This window comes from Cupressus sempervirens, chromosome 1, assembly GCF_028749045.1.
Source record: "Cupressus sempervirens isolate cs-2001-9-10 chromosome 1, ASM2874904v1, whole genome shotgun sequence".
NCBI classification, from domain to species: domain Eukaryota; kingdom Viridiplantae; phylum Streptophyta; class Pinopsida; order Cupressales; family Cupressaceae; genus Cupressus; species Cupressus sempervirens.
In genome coordinates, this window is record NC_143118.1 from 199,297,106 (window position 1) to 199,317,272 (window position 20,167).

Genomic DNA, 20,167 nt, shown 5'->3' on the forward strand with positions numbered 1-20,167 from the left:
GAGAAGAGGACCAATCTCTCCACATCAACAACACAATGATATCATTTAGTATATATAAAACTATTGGAAAGATCCTTCGAGAATTATAATGGACAATAATGGAACAATGAAGATCCCAAATGTATGCCCATAATACATGTCACTTTAGGTAGCGAAAGACAATTGCCAATCACCATGTTGTGGGCTATCACTATACACAAATCTCAAGGGCTCACGCTACAGAAAACAATAGTTGATATCAGTGCAATTGAGAGAAGGCCTTACTTTTACAACTATATCTAGAGTAAAGTCACTAGACAAGCTTCGCATTCAACCTACTTTCACTTTTGAAAGATCCTCTAAAATGAAAAAAAAAATCATATAATAATTTCCAATCACTATGTTGTGGGCTATCACTATACACAAATCTCAAGGTCTCACGCTACAGAAAGCAACACTGGATATCAGAACAATTGAGAGGCAAGGCCTTACTTTTACAACTATATCTAGAGTAAAGTCACTAGACAAGCTTCGCATTCGACCGACTTTCACTTTTGAAAGATACTCCAATATGAAAAGTAATTCATATATAATTATACAGAAAAGAAGAGGCTTGCCTAGATCACGACTCTTCAAACAAAATGTCATATTCCAAGTGTGAAAAGCGAAAAAATAGTAATGTTTTATTGATCATCTTGCTCCAACTACAAAACTAAATTAGAATTAATAACAAAATAAAAACTATTCAAATAAATTATCAAAAATATACAATACTATAAGTATAACCCTTGCACCCTTCGAACATGCAAGTATTAGTCAAATAGTCTGTTTAAAACTTTTATAGATTTGTTTTAGCTCAAAGATCACTTCTTTTTTCACATTGATAACTTCCTACTTGTCTATTAGCATGAATCATTATTAAATTATATTTTTTATTATTAAAATTAATTAATTAATATTTAGCCTACAAGCTATAAATTAAATAAAGTTATACATGTTTTCCAAACTAAGATAAAGTTGCCCATGTTTTGCTCCAGGCCACGCATTGAAGCTTGCTATTAATAATATACTCACTTTCATTCAAACCCGCCTCGTGATGTTTTTGCATTTTGTTTGCAATTGAAACAATCATATATTACATAAAGAATTAGCGGTTAATAAGTGCGAAAGAAGACCTATAAACATAGTCCAATCCTATAGAATTGTTAAGTAGAATTTGTTTGAGAAATGCTAAAATTTAGAAAACACCTTATGGTAAACAACTTGCGGAGGATACTAGCATCACGAGGTATCATAACTAATTACTACCTTGGACTCGGTCAAGATTACACTTCTATTTGCAATTATCAAATGCTAGAATTATTCTTCATTGCAGAAGATTCGCCTCTGTGAGACTCGATGAGCCTCCTCATTACCCTCAAGACATTGGATTTGAGCTTGGCTGTGATTCTAATATGTTCGCTTTTCTACGAATCTGCCGATTCAACTGGTTTCCCCCAATTACGTTGAACCATAGAAGATGCCCAATAAGCATATTGAAATATAGCAATAAGAAATATTGTGTCTTTCCTTAATATGGGATGGACACCTGTGCCCTGCGGGATATTTTTGCATGCATCATAACTTTCTTGTTTGGTTTGTATAATTCATAGTAATATTAGCAATGAGGACAACCTGTAAAAATATATATATATATATATATATATATATGAGATGTAAATAGAAAATTCTCTCAGGACTACATTTCTTCTTAGAAACAAAAATGCCGCCTCTTAATTAATCATTAGTAACCGTTTGTTCAGACCAGCATCCTTTTTTAAGAGAATGCAAAGAGATACAAAATGAACTCCTGTTGCTATGAGAAAAATTAACATGAGATTATTTCTTCAGCCAGAACCTATGATTCATTTTTCAAGCATATAAATTGCCCTGTTAAAACCAGACGTACTATTTGGCACCTCCGTGCTGATTCTTTCCATTGATCTGAAACCAATCTTGTCAAGTAGAATATCCCTAAAAGTGTCTGGCCTATACACAATATTGTGGTAATTTTCTGCTGCGGCCTCAGAGACAAGGTGGTTTCTTTCATATGATTTCCATGGTTGAGGCTCTAAAATCAAAATGCCGCCTGGCCTAAGCACTTGCCAAATCTTTGCAAATAGAAAAATTAAACCTGCATCACCCCAATTTAGGTGGACCCATTTGGTGACACTCAAGCAGAGCACTGTATCATATTTAGCATCAAACTCAGAATAGGGTTTTCGAATGAAGTTTTCAGTTCTGAAGCAAACTCTTTCAAGCAAACTCTGATCTGTGAGTCTTCCTTCAACATTTTCTGATACGTTGTCCTGTGATAACATGCTTATTCTATCACTGACAGATTTCTTGCATAAGATTTCCACTTTATTTGCACTCTTTTCAACTTTGGATAACTGTTTCGTCCTACCAATAACCTGACATCCATTTTCTCTCATATCATCTTCACATGATTGCTCCCTTCTTTCTGGCCTTTCCAATCCATTTATTCTATCTTCACCTTTATATGATTGTTCTTCCGTGTTTCTATCTTCACCTTCATTAGCATGCACTTCATGTTTTTCCTTCTCAGATTGTTTAGTTCTTCCTATGGCTTCCTTAACACCAGCAACTGTTCTGAGGTGACTTCTTGCTTTCCATATTAGCCTGTCATCAATGTCTATGCCCGTGATACTTTTGCATGCAAACTTTTGTGCAATGCTGATTGTAATGAAACCCTCATTGCAGCCAATATCCAGGCAGCCCTTGTCTACAAACCACTCCTTCCTTAGAACCTTCATCCTTGGGTCTTCATCCAAAGCCTGATCAACACGGTAGTTATAGTAACTGTGGTAGTTGCCATAAATATGAACAAATCTTTTCTTCTTCGACTCTGTCAGTTGACAAGATGAATTTTTCCCTTCACCTTTCCTTTTGTTTATTTTAGGTCTTTGCTCCATTACCATGGCTGTGTTATTTTCTATTGTAATCTCACCTGTTCAAGTGCTCACAAAACAAATATCAGCATTTTTATTTTAGAAAGGAAATCATGGTTTACTGCAAATTCTAGAAATGTACATATATCTCAGCTTCAGAATCACATCATTCACATTTTTACAACAGGCAAGAATGACAAAAAAAAACTCATAGAAAACACACTTCCCATTGTTAAATCTGGTTCCTTAATAAAAGCTACAAAGGTATACAGCAACAGGCATCATGCTTCAATTGCACAAGGATCCTACCAATGATATGATGGCCTCTACCAAATAGCTTAAGAAACTCATGAAGGTTTCAAATTTAGTGCTCATACATTTTGTCAAACAGCTTTGGTGGAACAGCAATTCGAACAAAATTTCTGAGTTGTGTAACAAGCATCAGCAGCAACCTTTAATGATAATAGCAACCTCCAAATAATTAATAATCAAAAAACAATTCATAAACATTTAATCCAACAATTGCAACAGGAACATAGTCACGGACATCTTACCTATAATGTCCCCTTTTTAGCTCACTACGGTTGGTGGTTTGGATTAGCCTACTAGTGGCCCTTGTAGACTATGTCAGTTGGGTAGAGGGTCCCAGATGGCAGAACAAGAGGCTCTTTCCCTTCCGGAGGTCAGAAGTGTTTAGGGTTGCTCTTTGTTTGGGTTAGTTTCATACGCCTACTATTTATAGTAGGTCATTGATCCAATTAAAGTGTTGGCCCTTGGTATCTTGTTAATCTGGTATTCAGGGATTTACTAATTATAGTAGGTCGAGGGTTGATAAATATGGACACTTCCTATAGTCTATTTTTAGTAAGGCAGTCAGTCGCCCAATGGAAGCAGTGGTTGACCTACAAGTTCAGATGGGAAACAGAGATAATGAGTACTCAACGAGACATTAAAGTTATAATAGCATTAATGAAATTGTTTATTAATGGTTATATTATAAAGTTATTTGACTTTTAAAAGTCCAATTAAGTGGGGCCATTATAATTAAGTAAAAAGTATGCCTTTATCATGACATAACCTGTGGTCAACACGAGCAATTATTAAAGTCCATTTAGAAAGTTCATGAAGTAAGGCATGAGACAAAATTAATAAGCACTAAGCACTTTATTGAAATTGGTGCCCAATGCAAGGATTATTTATAAAGTCATTTTATAAGTCATTAACGTGACTTATTGTGGAAGCTTCATGATTGAACAATATTGAGGAAATATAAAAGCCTAAGAAAGGAAATCGAATGCATTATGCTATTGACAATTGGCTTTTCTTTCCTAAAGTTCTTGGGCTGCAAGCCATGAAACCTAGAGTTTTTGTGAATTCCATCATAGGAGGACCTGTTAATTTCGCAGTGTGTGCAATTCTGAGAATAGTAAAGATCAGTTGAATTATTACTTGCCTGTGGGCTTCAGACAGAGGTCTAGATTGTGTTATTTGGTGAAGGATCAAAGAGTTTCCAGAGGGTTTGAGCTTCAAAAGAAGAGGTGGTTGCTGTTATAGCAATGGCTGACCAGTAGATGCAATTTGCATTATTGTTGAAGACTGATTTTAATATATTTGAGGCTGCCACACCAATCTCAGGACTCCAATGAGCCCTTGCAGCTTTGGCATCAAGTATCTAAGCTACATCACCTAACATTTGGTTGCTTTCTTATCACCACTATGGACAGCTACAATGGTGTGGGGATTTAGTTGATTTCATGGTGGAAAAACCAGTGAATAAGCTGATCGATCACTTTCAATTGTCATATTCATGGATAAATGTGCATTTCCAAATTTCATAAGAAAGGGACAGCTTGTCTTTCCAGGTATGTTTGGGCATAAAAGAGCTTCTATATATTTCTCATATGAAATTAAATATTTTCCATCCCTTAAAAGTTGCATTCAAAGTGTTTGCATTATAGTCTACCTGCTGAAAGTTGCATGCCAAGTGTTTGTATTATTGCCTAGCTGCTGTAATTACACATTTTCACGTGTAGGCCATATATATGCATCTGAAAAATACAAAATGAATTACTCTTGCATATTAGTTATCTGTGCAGACATCTTAATAGTCATTCGTAAGTATTCAGTGCATATTTGATATCAATCCATGCCAGAACAATCAGAGACTGAAACACACCAGGAAGATAAAAGATTGTATGCAAACTGTTTGACAATATTTCTCGAGTCCAAAATCAACAAGATCATTTTTTAAGCAAGAGATGCAGATAAGCCAGCAGGGCTCTTTACACTGGTATCAGAGCGGTTTCCTGACATCTTGTTGGGGGGATTGGAAATAAAAAAATTCATTGAATTCTTAAAGATGATACTTGAGTGATCAACACACTTGCAGTTGTTCAATCATGGAAGACAAAGGGGATGAAGTGCTTAGCATGTTTGAGGAATATAACGCTCTTCCTCAATATGTTAAGAGAGATTTATGTTTCTATCATTTTATGCACTTTCATCCAAGGCTATTTAGTATGATTGGTTCAGTAAAGAAACAACATCATAGGATAGCTTGTGACGTATTTACAAAAAGAGTTGGATTGTGTGGCAATAGACAAATGGTGTTTGGTGGTAGGAGGGTGAAATATGAGGAAGATGTGAACATTAGCAGTTCTGAATTTTATAGCAGCAGTCATTATATTAAGACTACTCATGAGATAGCAATCATCCCATGAAAGATGGTTATATGGAGTTCCCCACTGTTGACACTTAAGATTTGGATGTTACAAATGAGTTCTGCGATACAAATGCAGGCAACAACCTAGTGTGATTTTGCAAATCAGACCCGGGAAAATAAATCAAAAATCTCAATGGTTGGTAAGAAGTCACCAAATCGAGTTTTAGACAGACATGCAGCTATCTTGGAAGAAGTGTGTGAAGATATTGTCATATCAGCAGCTTCTACCTTACCAGTTGAGTCATCCATTGAGGTGCTTGAATGCATGACATTGGATGTTGATGTGTGCATTGATGATATCACACGTTGATTATGAGGTAAGTGTTGTAAATACAATGTCATATCACAATGCAGACTTTGATTCAGAGAGCTTGCATCAGATTAAGTAAGTTTCAAATTCCTCATTGGTGCAGGAGCACCTAGGCATCAGATGTCTGCAAGAGACCCTGAGGAATATTTTGATGTTTTATGTTCATTCATATGTTTTAATGGAATCCAATTGTAAAGAAAGTTGTAATAAAAAATGTAATGTTGTCCACATTGTCCTAGTTAAGGTTCTTATTGCTTCAATGGGTCAAAAGTTGTAAAATGACCTTTGAAAGAATAGTGAGCATGTAAAAATTTGTTAAACAGTCATTTGGATATGTCCTGAAGTTTTATGTAAAGCTATAGAGTCATATTTGTCAAAAGTCATAAAAGTTGTTAAGAAGATGAAAAGTTGCAAAAATGCAATAATTCAAAATTGCATTAGAAGTTGTAAAAGGAAGTCTAATGGTCATAGGTGGTAGTCGTATGGTCCCAAATATCAAGGAGGCTATAAAACTCATTGTAAAGTCCAACCAAACATGAATGGAAGGAAAGTGAACAATTCAGATCTTTTGGAGCACTTCATACTAGTTGTTTTGATTGGTTTTTTAAGTTCTTTTGTTGTTTCCAAGCCTTGTGCAGCCATGTACAGCCTGGAAACAAAGTATTATTAACATGGTACAGTAGAACAATGAATAAGCCTTCCATTGCTTTTGGTTTGAGTTAATTTCATGTATATTTGAGAAAGTTATGAGCATTTTATGGATTCCAATTTCCAGATTTTCTGAAAATAGTCATGAAGAAATGTTTGATACGGACTCATACATAAGCATTGTGAACTCTAAATGAATTTATTGGAAAGATATGTGAATCAGCTTAAATTTGCAACTGGATTGAGGGGTTTTTATTGAGTATTATGGTGTTTTTTGTAAAAGCAGTTTTAAAACCCTAACGAATTGGGGTTTGTTAAATGTTCAATCAATATCATTTGATTGCACCTTTAGACATAATTGTAACTATGTTATTTCATAGCATATTGGATACTCTATCAGATGGATTTGGTTTCATATCAAGGGGTTTTGTATTTTGGAAGATATTTAATGCCTATCAGCATAAAGAATGAATTGTTTTGAACTTTTCATGACAACAAAAATGGGTCTCTGTACAAAGGGTCCACCTCTCAATTCCACTGTTGGATTTTGCTGAAATTGGAATATGTTGGTGAAAATCTAATTTTCTAGATCCTAACCAGAGAGATTTTCCAAATAATGTGCGGTTTAAAAGTTACAGGTGACTGTGTAAAGGTCAATAAAAGCTGCCTTATTGGATACTCTATCAGATGGATTTGGTTTCATATCAAGGGGTCTTGTATTTTGGAAGATATTTAATGCCTATCAGCATAAAGAATGAATTGTTTTGAACTTTTCATGACAACAAAAATGGATCTCTGTACAAAGGGTCCACCTCTCAATTCCACTGTTGGATTTTGCTGAAATTGGAATATGTTGGTGAAAATCTAATTTTCTAGATCCTAACCAGAGAGATTTTCCAAATAATGTGCGGTTTAAAAGTTACAGGTGACTGTGTAAAGGTCAATAAAAGCTGCCTTAATGTGGACTGTCATAAACTTGTTTTTGTTATCCATTATAATGAGTGATCAAATAGTTAATTGGATGAATGTATTTTGTATTGAATGACATGGAAAGGGAGTTCTTGTATGCAGGGTGAAGGTGATTATGAATGCAGGGTCATTGTAAGAACATGGGCAATGAAGGACTGTTATGAAGGGCAGTCAAAGTTTGTAGCATCAGATTGATGCGAGGTAAAGGGCAGAGTTGGTAAGGCTCCTATGGTGAACGGTAAAAGATTGAATGACATCATTGTTATGATATAAGGCTTATGGAAGGAAAACCTAATGTGGAGAACTGAGAATGGACATCTTAGAGAAAAGGGAAAGTGAAGGATTGTATTGTATGGTTGAAAAGGATTGTATTGTATGCTTGAAATTGTTTCATGGAGCAATGAAACCAAATGGAATTTTTTTTGAGATATTGATGTCATGGGCATGATGTTATTTGATTGTTGTCTAGTGATTGAATCCTAGGAAAGGATTTCAGACTGAGAAGTTGATTAGATGATTATGGAATAAGATGATGCCTCAAATGTGTTGAAATGGGTATTGATGATGATGAAATGCTGATTGGGTCGGTAGGATCCTAGGATATTGATGGATTTTGTAAGATGCTCTGCATCATATTGGTACTAGAGCTCAACAAAAGATCTGGGTCGATAAATTGTTTGATATTTTAGTCTGCTAATGGTTTTGGTTGCAGGTGCTTATCCACCAGCTGCAAAGAGGAAGCTAGTTTGTCTGGGTACAGACAAGGTAGTATGTCTAGGGCCAAAAGATGGTCCAGGGCCAAGGAAGGGTCCAGTTGGGTGCCAAGAGACTAGGGTGAGAGGCAAGGATGGAACTCCTAAGTGAGGCAGGAGGGTGAGTTGTTTTGGTGAGTTTGAAGCAGCAAAGGGAAGATCAATTATTGACTGCTAAGACACCATCAGGTTGCAGCCATTAATGCTCCACTAACAAGAGTACTTGAGAAGGTTATAGCAAGGACAGTCTTGTGTCCTTGAAGAAAAAAAGGATGGTGATAAAAGGCATGAAGAGAAAGAGATAATGAAAGCAGACAACAAAGATTTTGGTCTAAATTTTTTTCCTTGCAGGTTATTGGTTCCATGTTTCCAAGGGGCTTGGAAACTTTTGAAGGCCAAGAGTATGGTGCAGGGGCACCTAGGCATCGGATGGCTACAGGAGATCCTAAGGGATATTTTTATGTTCTATGTTCATTCATATGTTTTGTAATGGAATCCAATTGTAAAGAAAGTTGTAATAAAAAATGTAATTTTGTCCACATTGTCCTACTTAAGGTCCTAATTGGTTCAATGGGTCAAAAGTTGTAAAATGACCCTTAAAAGAATAGTAAGCATGTAAAAGTTTGTTAGATGGTCATTTGGACATGTCTTGAAAGTTTATGCAAAGCTATGGAGTCATATTCGTCAAAAGTCATAAAGTTGTTAAGATGATGAAAGGTTGCAAAAATGCAATAATGCAAAATTGCATTAAAAGTTGTAAAAGGAAGTCAAATGGTCATGGGTGGTACTTGTATGGTCCCAACTGTCATGGAGGCTATAAAACTCTTTGTAAATTCAAACCAAACATGAATGTAAGGAAAGTAAACAATTCAGATCTTTTGGAGCACTTTATACTTGATTTGTTTTTTTGTTCTTTTGCTGTTTCCAGGCCTTGTACGGTCATGTACAGCCTGAAAACAATGCATTGTTAACATGGTAGAGTAGGACAATGAATAAGCTTTCCATTGCTTGTCGTTTGAGTTAATTTCATGTATATTTGAGAAAGTTACAAGCATCTTATGGATTGCAATTTCAAGATTTCCTGAAAATAGTCATAAAGAAATGTTTGGTATGAACTCATACAGAAGCGCTGTGAATCGCTTCTGTGAACTCTAAATGGACTCATTGGAAAGATATGTGAATCAGCTTTGAGGGTTTTTCATTGAGTATAACTAAAGTTATGGTTTTTTTTGTAAAAGCAGTTTAAAACCCTCACCAACTGGAGTTTGTTGAATGTTTAATCAAAATCATTTGATTTCACCTTTGGGACCAATTGCACCTATGGTATTTCATAGTATATTGGATACGCTTTCAAATGGATTTGGTTTCATATCAAGTGATTTTGTATTTTGGAAGATATCTGATGCCTATCAGCATAAGGAATGAATTGTTTTGAACTTCTCATGACAGTAAAAATGGGTCTATATACGGGGGGTGTATCTCTCAATTAAACAGTTGGATTTTGCTGAAATTTGAATGTGTTGGTGAAAACCTAATCATATAGATCCTGACCGAAGAGATTTTCCAAATTATATTCGATTTGAAAGTTACAGGTGACTCTGTAAGGATCTACATAAACTGCCTGAATGTGGACAGTCATAAGCTTGTTTTTGTTATCCATTAAAATAAGTGATCAAATAATTAGTTGGATGAATGTATTTTGTATTGAATAGCATGGAAGGGAGTTCTTGTATGCAGGGTGAAGGTGATTTTGAATGCAGGGTCATTATAAGAACATGGACAATGAAGGACTGTTATGAAGGGCAATCAAAGTTTGTAGCAGCAGATTGATGTGAGGTAAAGAGCAGTATTGGTAAGGCTCCTATGGTGAATGGTAAAGGATCAAATGAGGTCATTGTTGTGTTATAAGGTTATGAAAAAGGTTTAAGGAAGGAAAACCTAATGTGGAGAACCAAGTATGAGAAAGGCTTATGGAAGGAAAACCTAATGTGGAGAACCAGGTATGGACATCTTAAGAGACATGGAGTAATGAAACCAAATGGAATTTTTTTTGAGATATTGATGTCATGGTCATGATGTTATTTGATTTTTGTCTAATGATTGAATCCTAGGAAAGGATTTCTGACTGAGAATTTGATTAGATCATCATGGAATAAGATGATGCCTCAAATGTGTTGAAATGGGTATTGATGATGATGAAATGCTGATTGGATTGGTAGGATACTAGGAGATTGATGGGTTTTGTAAGATGCTCTGCATCACTCATCACTTAGTTGTGCAACTTAAGGTTAATGACTGCATGCTTGCCAGACACAGCATTTTGATGTTGCCTGTAAGGTGTTGGCTACATTTGGTTGGGATAATCCCATGTCAGAGGAGTAAAATATAATTCACCAGTATAGCACATATCAGGTCTCTAATAGAGATATACAGTACAAATCATCAAAGTAGTGAGGTCCACTTTGTGAATAATCGTTTGTTTGACATAGAAGCAACACTGTCTTATGACAATCCATTTTTCCAGGTTGATGTTGATCACTAACCTGAGATGAGTGTTCGTGATGATTGGAGTCCTACCAATGCATCAGAATTCTAGACAAGTCTCGCTAAGGAATTTCTAGGAGTTTCCACAGTAAGGAGTACCTTCAGTGTTTCCTTTGATCCTCCTGTGCATGACCCATTTCAGATGCATGGTTTAGTTGTGCATATGTTGGACAGTGTGTATGACAACTAACTTTACGCAATTTTAGGAAGCAAACTTTGTCATCCTTCTGAGTTGCTTCCAAATTAGATGTTGGACAGTGTGTATGACAACTCACTTTACACAATTTTGAGAAGCAAGCTTTGTCAACCTTCTGAGTTGCTTCCAAATTAGATGTTCACTCCTATGACATCTACAGTTGGATTAGATTTAGTTTGGCAGGTCACATCAGTAGTATTGGTGTTGATGTTACGGGAGAGTTGATGATCAGAGGGACATTGCACAGTTCTACCCTTGGGATATGAGTGAATTGGCATATTATTTGTTTCTGGGATTGCTTGGGGACAAGTCATTTAAGGGCAGACTGTAATGTCCTCTTTTTGGCTCACCATATCGGTGGTTTGGATTAGACTATCAGTAGCTATTGTAGGCTAAGTCAATGGAGTAAAGGGCCTTAGTTGGCAAAACGGGAAGCTCTTTTTCTTCCAGAGTTGGAAGCATTCAAAATTGCTCTTCGTTTGGGTCAGTTTGGTACACCTATTTATAGTGAGTCATTTATCCAACATTTCTACATTTGGCAAGGCACCTAGACTGGCCTTAGTTGTAGTGTTGACTCTTGAGTCTTGGTGTCTTTGTTAATCACATAGTCAATGATTTACAAGTTATAGAAAGCCAAGGGTTATTAGAGATGGACCTTTAATAATTTTAGTACAACAGTTGGTTGTGAAATTGGAAACAATGGTTGACCAACAAGTTAAGATGAAATGAAGTGATGAGAAGAATTCAATGAGATATAAAAATTATTATGGCATTAATGAAGTCATTTATTAATGGTGATATCAGAGTTATTATTAAACTTTATAAAGTGCTATTAAATGAGAAGTTGTTATAATTAAATAAAAAGTACACCTTCATCATGACATAACCTGTGGTCAAATACAAAGGCAATTATTGAAGTCCATTATAAAGTCATAGTTACACTGCCTTGGGGGATGGGGGAGTGGTGGAACAGGGGTGCATGTATCTCGGATGAGGGGATAGAGGAACCTTAATTTGGGGACGGCGGTGAGGGAGGGGTTGTATATACCATAGTAACGAGAACCACCATGAAATCGCTGGTTTGGCAATTCGATTCATGGTTCCTAATTTTTTTGAAACGGTGAACCAAATCAACGATTTCATTGCATGAATTGTCGATTCATGCAATTCATGCAAAAAATTGCCAAAATCACCTTTGTGAATCACGAAAAATCGACAGTGCAGATAGGCAAAAGTCAAGTCAATTTTTTTCATTTTGTTTACAGATACTAATAGACATACATTTCATGGATCTTCATCTTACATACATTTATGATTTGATGTCTTATGGATCTTCATCTTACATACATTCTATGATTTGACTCATTATGATCTTGCGATTTCTATTTACTTCAGCTACAATTTACATTTTACGTGTAACGTAGTTACGTGCATGATGGATTTATCATTTATGTTCCATGTTTATGTATGTTAACTTCTATTTGATGATGTCATAGTGTGTTTAAGTTATATTCAATAAACGGTGCATGAAATAAGTTTTAAATTGTTAAAATCTCTAAATTTCAAGGGTTTCTCAAATTTGCCGATTCGTGGCTGATTCGATTCCGATTCATGGCTGATTCGCGATTCGATTCAGCCTTGCTGATACCAATTCTTGTTACTTTGGTATATACTTATACATATGATACTTAAAATGCTAGTTATGAAAAGATGTATTGCAATATAAGATATAAAGATGTAAAAGAGTAAATACTTGAACATTGCATTAAATAGGAACATCGAATATAGACATAAATAGTCGAAGCAATCATCAACACGAGACATCCCCCATCCTCGGTGGAGGTGGCGGAATCTAGTGGCACCACTGGGGACGAGGGAAGGGAGTCCCCAATGCGTCCTCGTCTCCGAGACGTGGGGCAAAAGGGGGGGGGACGCATCCCCGTGTTACTATGTATAAAGTTCATAAAGTAACTAGGGCCATAAGACCTCATTAATAAGCATTAAATACTTTATTGAAATTGGCACCCAAAGTAAGGATATTTATAAAGTTAATTGAAAGCAATTTTACAAGTCATTAATGTGACTTATTGTGGAAGCTTCACGACTGAACCATCTTGAGGAAATAGCAAAGCCAAATGAAGGAAGTTGAATGCACTATGCTATTGTCAATTGACTTTTGTTTTTGAGAGTTCTCGGGTTTTGACCATGAAACCTAAGGTTTCAATGAATTCCAGCATTGGAGGACATTAATATTCCAGCATTTGTGCAATTTTGAGACTGAAAGCTCAGTTGAATTGTTGTTTGCCTGTGGGCTTCAGACAGAGGTGCAAATTGTGCTATTTGGTGAAGAACCAAAGAGTTTCCAAGAGGTTTGAGCTTCAAAAGAAGTGGTGATTGCAGTTCTAAAAAAGGCAGGCAATAGTTGCAATTTGTAGCATTGTTGAGAAATGATTTTAATATATTTGACGTTGTCATACCAATCCAAATCCTCACATGAGCAGCTGCAGCTTTGGCACCAGGTCTCTACGCCAAATACCCTAGCATTTAGTTGTTCTCTTATTACCACTATAGATTGTTGCAATGGTGTTAGGATGTCATGAACGATAACTAATGTATATACAATTCTATTATTATTTTTAATTCATATATATACTTGTTTCATTATTGTAAATACCATCTTAAACTTGTTGATCAATGAATCAGCAATATTAGATAATAAAAACAATAAAAAATTAAGCAATTAATAATTAATCCATGTAATTAACCCGTGGAGATTGTTTTCAGCTTGCAATCAGTGCTGAAGAGAAGTTGAAGAGGAAGCAAAAGAGGCAAGGAGGAGGTAGAGGAAGCACTAATAGAGGAAGAGGCAAACCAACAAGGACCAAGGAGACTCAAGCATGGGCAAGGATCAAGTTGCATGCAGAGAGGGAGTTTCAGAGGTTCAAGGGGCAGCTTTGGAAGAGGTAGTAGAAGTTCCAATACACTTTCAGGAAAATGCTACCATTGCAATGAATTTGGACACCCGGCATTCAAGTGTCCTGAGAAGCAAGGGTCTACATCAAGTGGCGGTGAAAGGAAGAAGGAAAGAAGGGTTCAAATAGTGCAAGACAAGGAAGAAGGAAGATGATGAAGGACGACTCTAATACCACTGATGAAGGGCCACACCACCCTTACCAACTCACACCCAAGAATGCAACAATATAAAGACCAAGAAAATAAAATGCTTCCCAAAGAACTCTTTTATTATACTTGAAAATCCAATATCAATTACAATAACATTTTTGCAAGATCTCTCAAGATCCAATCCAAACCCAAGCTAGTCCAGATCCACACTCTGGTAGAAATCTCTGAGATCTCAACTTGTGCTCACAAGCCACCAAGCAACCTCCTTGTTTCTAAACCGCAATCACTAGCTCTTCTCACAAACTTAATCCAAGATCCAAGTGTAAACTGCCTCACATTCGGCGCTCTGTCTACACACTCACAACTTCACCATAATCCTGCTGTAAACTGCCTCACATTCGGCGCTCTGTCCACAGACTCAGGAAAACTCACTCTTCACTTCCTCCTCCTCTTTCACACCTTGAAGCCTTCCAAGCTTTCCAAGCTACTCCTCAAGCTTCTCCTTGAGCTTCTACTCCTCGAGCTTCCACTTCTCAAGCTTCCCCTTGAGCTTGATTTAGAAATGCTCATATGCCTTGCTTAAATAGGCACTTACCACCCCATGCATGACTTATCCACAACCTTCTAGAATTCCTCCACAACCTTCTACAACTTCCAAAACTTTCTACAATATTCATAACTTTCTAGAATTCTACCCACTCACCTCAATAAATGGAATGACAACCATTTATTTTATTTTTTCCTATTATGCCACCTATGCACCTCGAAAATAGAAATCACCTTTTCCTTTCTTTTCTCCTTTTTCCCTTTTTTTTATTTTTTTTATTATTTCTCCTCTAATCTTCGTCACTTTCTCTCTCCTCCACAATTTTTTTTTTCCAAATTTTTTTTTTTTTTTCAATAAATTTTCCATGCAAGATGCTCCTGCATCAGAAGAGTGAACTTTCCTAGTTTTGATTGTGATGCAGAAGTAGGAAAAGCTTTGATGCTGACAAGAACCTTGTTGTAGCCATCCAAGGAGAAAGACATGGTCAATGGAGGAGTTTATTCAGAACTTCATGAAAGTGTAGAGGTAAAGTATGTAAAGCTGTCATTGGTTCAGGTTCACAGCATAACATGATGTCTAGGGAGATGGTAGATAAGTTGAAACTAGAGAAGATATCTTATGTAGCAGCATATAAAACCTCTTGGGAAAATGATAGTCAATCCATTTTATTGAATGAAAAAGCATGTGTGGATTTTCAAATTGGGTAGTACAAAACTACGAATGGATTGTTGGCATTTTCTATTGGGGAAACCATGGCAAATTGACAGGAGTCATTGTATGATGGAAGAGAAAACACTTAGTTTGTCAAGAAAGATGGCAAGACATTCAAGTTAACTCCTTTGCAGGGAATGAGAAAGAGAGGGACAAGACTGAGCCTAAGGCTTGAGGATGGTGAAAACAAAGAAGTTGTAGGTATCAAGATTAAATCAGATATGAAGACCGATTGGATAGTCGATTGGCACACAAAAATTATGACAGGATCAATGGTGCGTTCCTTGGTGGAGAACAAGGCTATGGAGCAAGTTGAAATTGCAGGTTAGAAAACATATGATGCTGATAAATCAGATGGTCTAATGATAGTCATGAAAAGGCAAACTAGACAAGAGGTTGAGGGCAGATACAAGCATGAAAGTGCACCCAAGAGAGAGGCAGATCAAGGAACCGTTGGGTATGATGCAAGGTTTCAGAGTTTACACCAAGGAAACCGATTTGCAGGTGAGTATGCATATGGAAGGCAAGATGGAGCTGCTACAGGTCTTAACTCATTGGACATGAATCCTTTACGGAGGGTTTGCGTGGTGCAGGAGCACCCTGTGTACTTGATGACTCATCAAGGCCTCTATTTGTGCTTTATGTTTGGTGTTTGGTTTGGTATTTTTGATGAACTAATAAGGTCCTAAGGACCATTCTTATTTCAATTGAAATCAGTTATAATCATTTATAATCATTTGTCAAGCAGTTGAAGCCAATGAGCTCTTGTAGGCCTATGTGGACCTGAATGGTCTAATCAGGTCAAAAGTGTTCAAATTACACCTAATGAGGGCAAAATGATTGTAATAAGTGATTCTGGGTTCTCCTTAGAGTGTCTAGGGTGCAAGTAGGAGTTTTTGAGTCCTTTGTTAAAGTCTGGTGCAAAGTTATCCGTTGACTGCAAATGTTGCCATTGGGTTGACAAAAGTTGTCACTGTAGCTATTCATCATGCACGAAGGCTTTTTGGCCTAGTTTAGATATATCTAGGATGAATTAGACTCAAGCAAAGTTATCTGGACAAGATTACTAGGGATATGTTATAAAAATCAAAAAAATTGTAAAAGTTGCAAACGTTTGCAATTCTCTTTGCGAACAATGTAGTTTTGTATACTCCAACCATCTCCCCATTCAAAAGACAGTTAGGAAACATTGGAGATGAAGGTTATAAGTTTGAAAAGCCTCTAAAACTCGGGGCAAGGTCGTTGATGAAAATTTGTGAGTTCACGAAGAAATAAAATCTGCTTTCCTGCTTTTTACAAAAACAATCCCTGCTTTTTGCTTGGCACAAGCACATGTTGTAGAATCTATTCAAAAGGCTTATATATCCTGAAAGTAGAATGAATTATCCTTCCAATAATATAAGTTTGGTGGGCTGCCGTGGTGAATAACAGAAGTTTGAAGAAATTTTCTAAAATCAATGGTGAAACCCTTCATAACAAAGGTATCAACAGAAAACCTTTAATACCACTCCTGTTCACCATCAGAAAATTGCCAAAATGAGACGTTTGGAAGGTCTGAGTCTCCTCTATCAGATTGTAGAGGTTTTGAAATGAGATTTGATGATTGCTGACAATGATTTGCCCTAGGTCTGATTTGGGGTGAAAAATGACTGAGTGCATTTTCTCAATCTAGTGTAATTCTGAGGAGTTTAGGCACTGTAAACCTGTGGATTCCTTACTTTTGTGTGTTGATTTGATTGTATTAGAAAATTAAGGGGTAGTTGCTGTGCAAAAGAAGCCTTATTAGACCTTAAAAGCCTTCCAAGAGTCTGTTTTTGATCCATAGTTTCAAATGCTCAAGATGTCATGTTGTGTGTCATGACATGTCAAAAGATGCCCAGCAAGGTTGTCCATTAGTCTCCAAGATCTGTGGTTAAGTGTTGAGAGCATAAGCCCATGTGGACAGGGCTAGTAGGTCTCATTACTTCATTTGGAGGAAGTGGCATGATTAAGCAATTTAAATCGATGGAAAGTGTTGAAGCACGGTTTTGGTGTCCTCTCATACCCTGGATGTCTACAGATCAGTGGTCTCGTAACAAGATGTGTTGCTCCCCAAGTTGGCACTCGTAATCTTGTTGAGAAGTCCTATGTTTGGCCCTGAAGAATTGGTTGAAAAAACGTTGCAGGCCTGATGTATTTTCGTGTTTCGGTGTGTTAAACTGATTTCTAGTTCCTTGTTTAAAGTCCTGCATCACAACGCCCACAATTTTGTGAACAGATTGCACAAAAAACTCCAATACATTTCCAGGAACACCATTCACCTTTAAAAAAAAACCTAGGTGCAACCGGAAATATTTTGCAAGAGACTACAATTTACTAAAAACCTATCAAAGCAATTTGTTGAAGAAGAAAAGGCACACCTTTGGGAAAAAATCCACAAGACCTTTATTTTGAGGGAAGAGTTGTAATAACCCCCAAGTGACAGTTTTGTTATAGAAACTACTAAAAAACCAGAAAATAACAAAGAAAAGCATGAGTTTTGAGATAGAATCGAGCAAAATCATTAAAAACCCCACTACTAGTCATGGAAACCGTTGTTGTACGATACTCTAACATTGCAAAATCCACTGCACGAGCAAAAAACCTTGCTTCACACGAAAAAATAAGACAAACATTTTTTATAAAAAGCACAAAAAAAACACTTGCTGATCTTAAAAGAAAGTTACAAGCCACGATTTCTTTTTAAACCACCATAAATCCAAAAACCACAGTATCCATAAAATACCCACATGTATTGTATTGATAGCACTGTTTTCATACTACACAGTACTTTATTTTTCTGCCAAATATTTGCATCGATTTGAAGAAAACTTGATACGAAAGCCATGAATCATTTGTCTCTTACAAATTTTTAAACAGTCTGCCATTTACATTCTAATTTCATCAAATCGTTTTATCAATCAGTTCCCATGCAACCTCGTCCCATACGTCCCTGGGAACTTCAAGTTGTAAAACTCAAACTCAACACTCAAAAAACTTTGGCCTGAAACCCAAGAATCCAATGCACATATACGTGATTGAAAGTCATTCTGGCAAGGAAAAGGATTGCAGACAATAGGTCTGTAAATGACAAGACATGTCGTTTAAAGCTTAATATTTCTAAGTATGCAAATATGGAGCAGACACTAAATTTCGTAATATTACTTCCACACATTTTATCAAAACAGTTACAGTGCAAGGTCGTCCCAAATCTTACTCAAAGCTTCAAGATGTATCAAACCCTCAGAACCCAAAGCAAGTATAAGAGGTTCAAATTCATCCTCGTTAGAAAAAATTGTAGACGGGTAAACGACAATTTTCGTAACAAAACATAGGAAGCATCAAATTTTGAAATAAGCAAATATCGTGCAAGAATAAAAGGCATTTGGCAACAGCCGTCATACCAGTTCATTACAACCGAACTGCAAGGTCCCGCTCCGCTTCCAAATGTTTTTGGCGTTTACAGTTGCTTGCTTTGTAAATGAAAGGGTTCTCAACATATAAAGTTGGACGGTAAAGCTATTATTTGGCAATACTGTAGTAATAAGTAGGAGATTTTTTATTTTTATTTTTTACATGCGCTGTCCCCATGACCTAAGCCTAGGGATGCCGAATGGCCTATGCAAGCTTAGGGCGAGACTAGTGCTAGGAGTTAACCCACAATAAGTAGGAGATATTTATTTGTGTTTTATTTAATTAAACTCTATCAATTATAATATTTATTATTATTCTTTTCAAAACAAAATATTTTTATGAAAAGAGAATAATTATTAATAAAAATAATAATCTATTTCTAAAATGATTTGGTCAAACAAATATGAGGCCATTTTATATGAGATAGAAAAAATATCACAAAATTTGACACTTACAATTATTAATAAACTGTCAAATTTTATTATAAACAATATAATATTTATATATATGATATTTATGATAAATATATGCTATTTTATAATATATATATAGTTTTTATTTTTGTATTTTAATATTATTCATAATATTATATTTATATTAATCTAAAATATTTTTTAAATAAAAACAAAAAAATATGAAATTGTGAAATTAGAAACGTGTTTAATTAATTGTAGATTTTAGTATATATTGCTAATTTATATTGAATTTATATTTTTTTAACACATAATATTTAATTACATATTATTATTAGTTCCTACTTTTGGCACGATACTATTGTATTCATTGAATGCAATTTATCAATTAGATTAACCAATCAAATGAAAGAATTTAAAAGTTTATATGGAACTTACAATGTGTATATCTATTTTTCATTTTTTCTTATTTTATAAATGACATTTTGTATTCATCCTATTGGTCCATACTATTTTTTGGTAGGGAGAAAAATTAATTTTCCTTAACAAAAATACACATATTTTTCCAACAACAATAATGACATGCAATTAATGATAACTTCATCTTTTTCACAATTGTGACAAATTAATTGAAGTTTCCAAAAAGTAATTATGTTATCTTCCACCTCACGACCTGAGACATAAATGCATGTCTAATCAATAATAACTAAATCATTTTTCTTACCAAAGATTGTGATATTGCTATCAGGATTTAATTGTGTGATTTTGAGTCAAACTCATTGACCCATGTATTCTCATGATAGATGGATTCATGTTGAATCACTACTCATGAAACATGGGTCAATGAGTTTGACTCAAAATCACACATTT

General features: G+C 35.7%; 1 pseudogene across 1 annotated transcript; it reads right to left on the reverse strand.

The window, feature by feature from the left end:
• Positions 1–1,666: 1,666 nt before the first annotated feature.
• LOC149576811 (putative RNA methyltransferase At5g51130 pseudogene) lies at positions 1,667–19,009 on the reverse strand (annotated as a pseudogene). The gene is made up of 2 exons (XR_016362302.1): positions 18,875–19,009; positions 1,667–2,989 (listed from the first exon to the last, which is right to left on the reverse strand). The product of XR_016362302.1 is annotated as a putative RNA methyltransferase At5g51130 pseudogene (transcript).
• Positions 19,010–20,167: the final 1,158 nt, after the last annotated feature.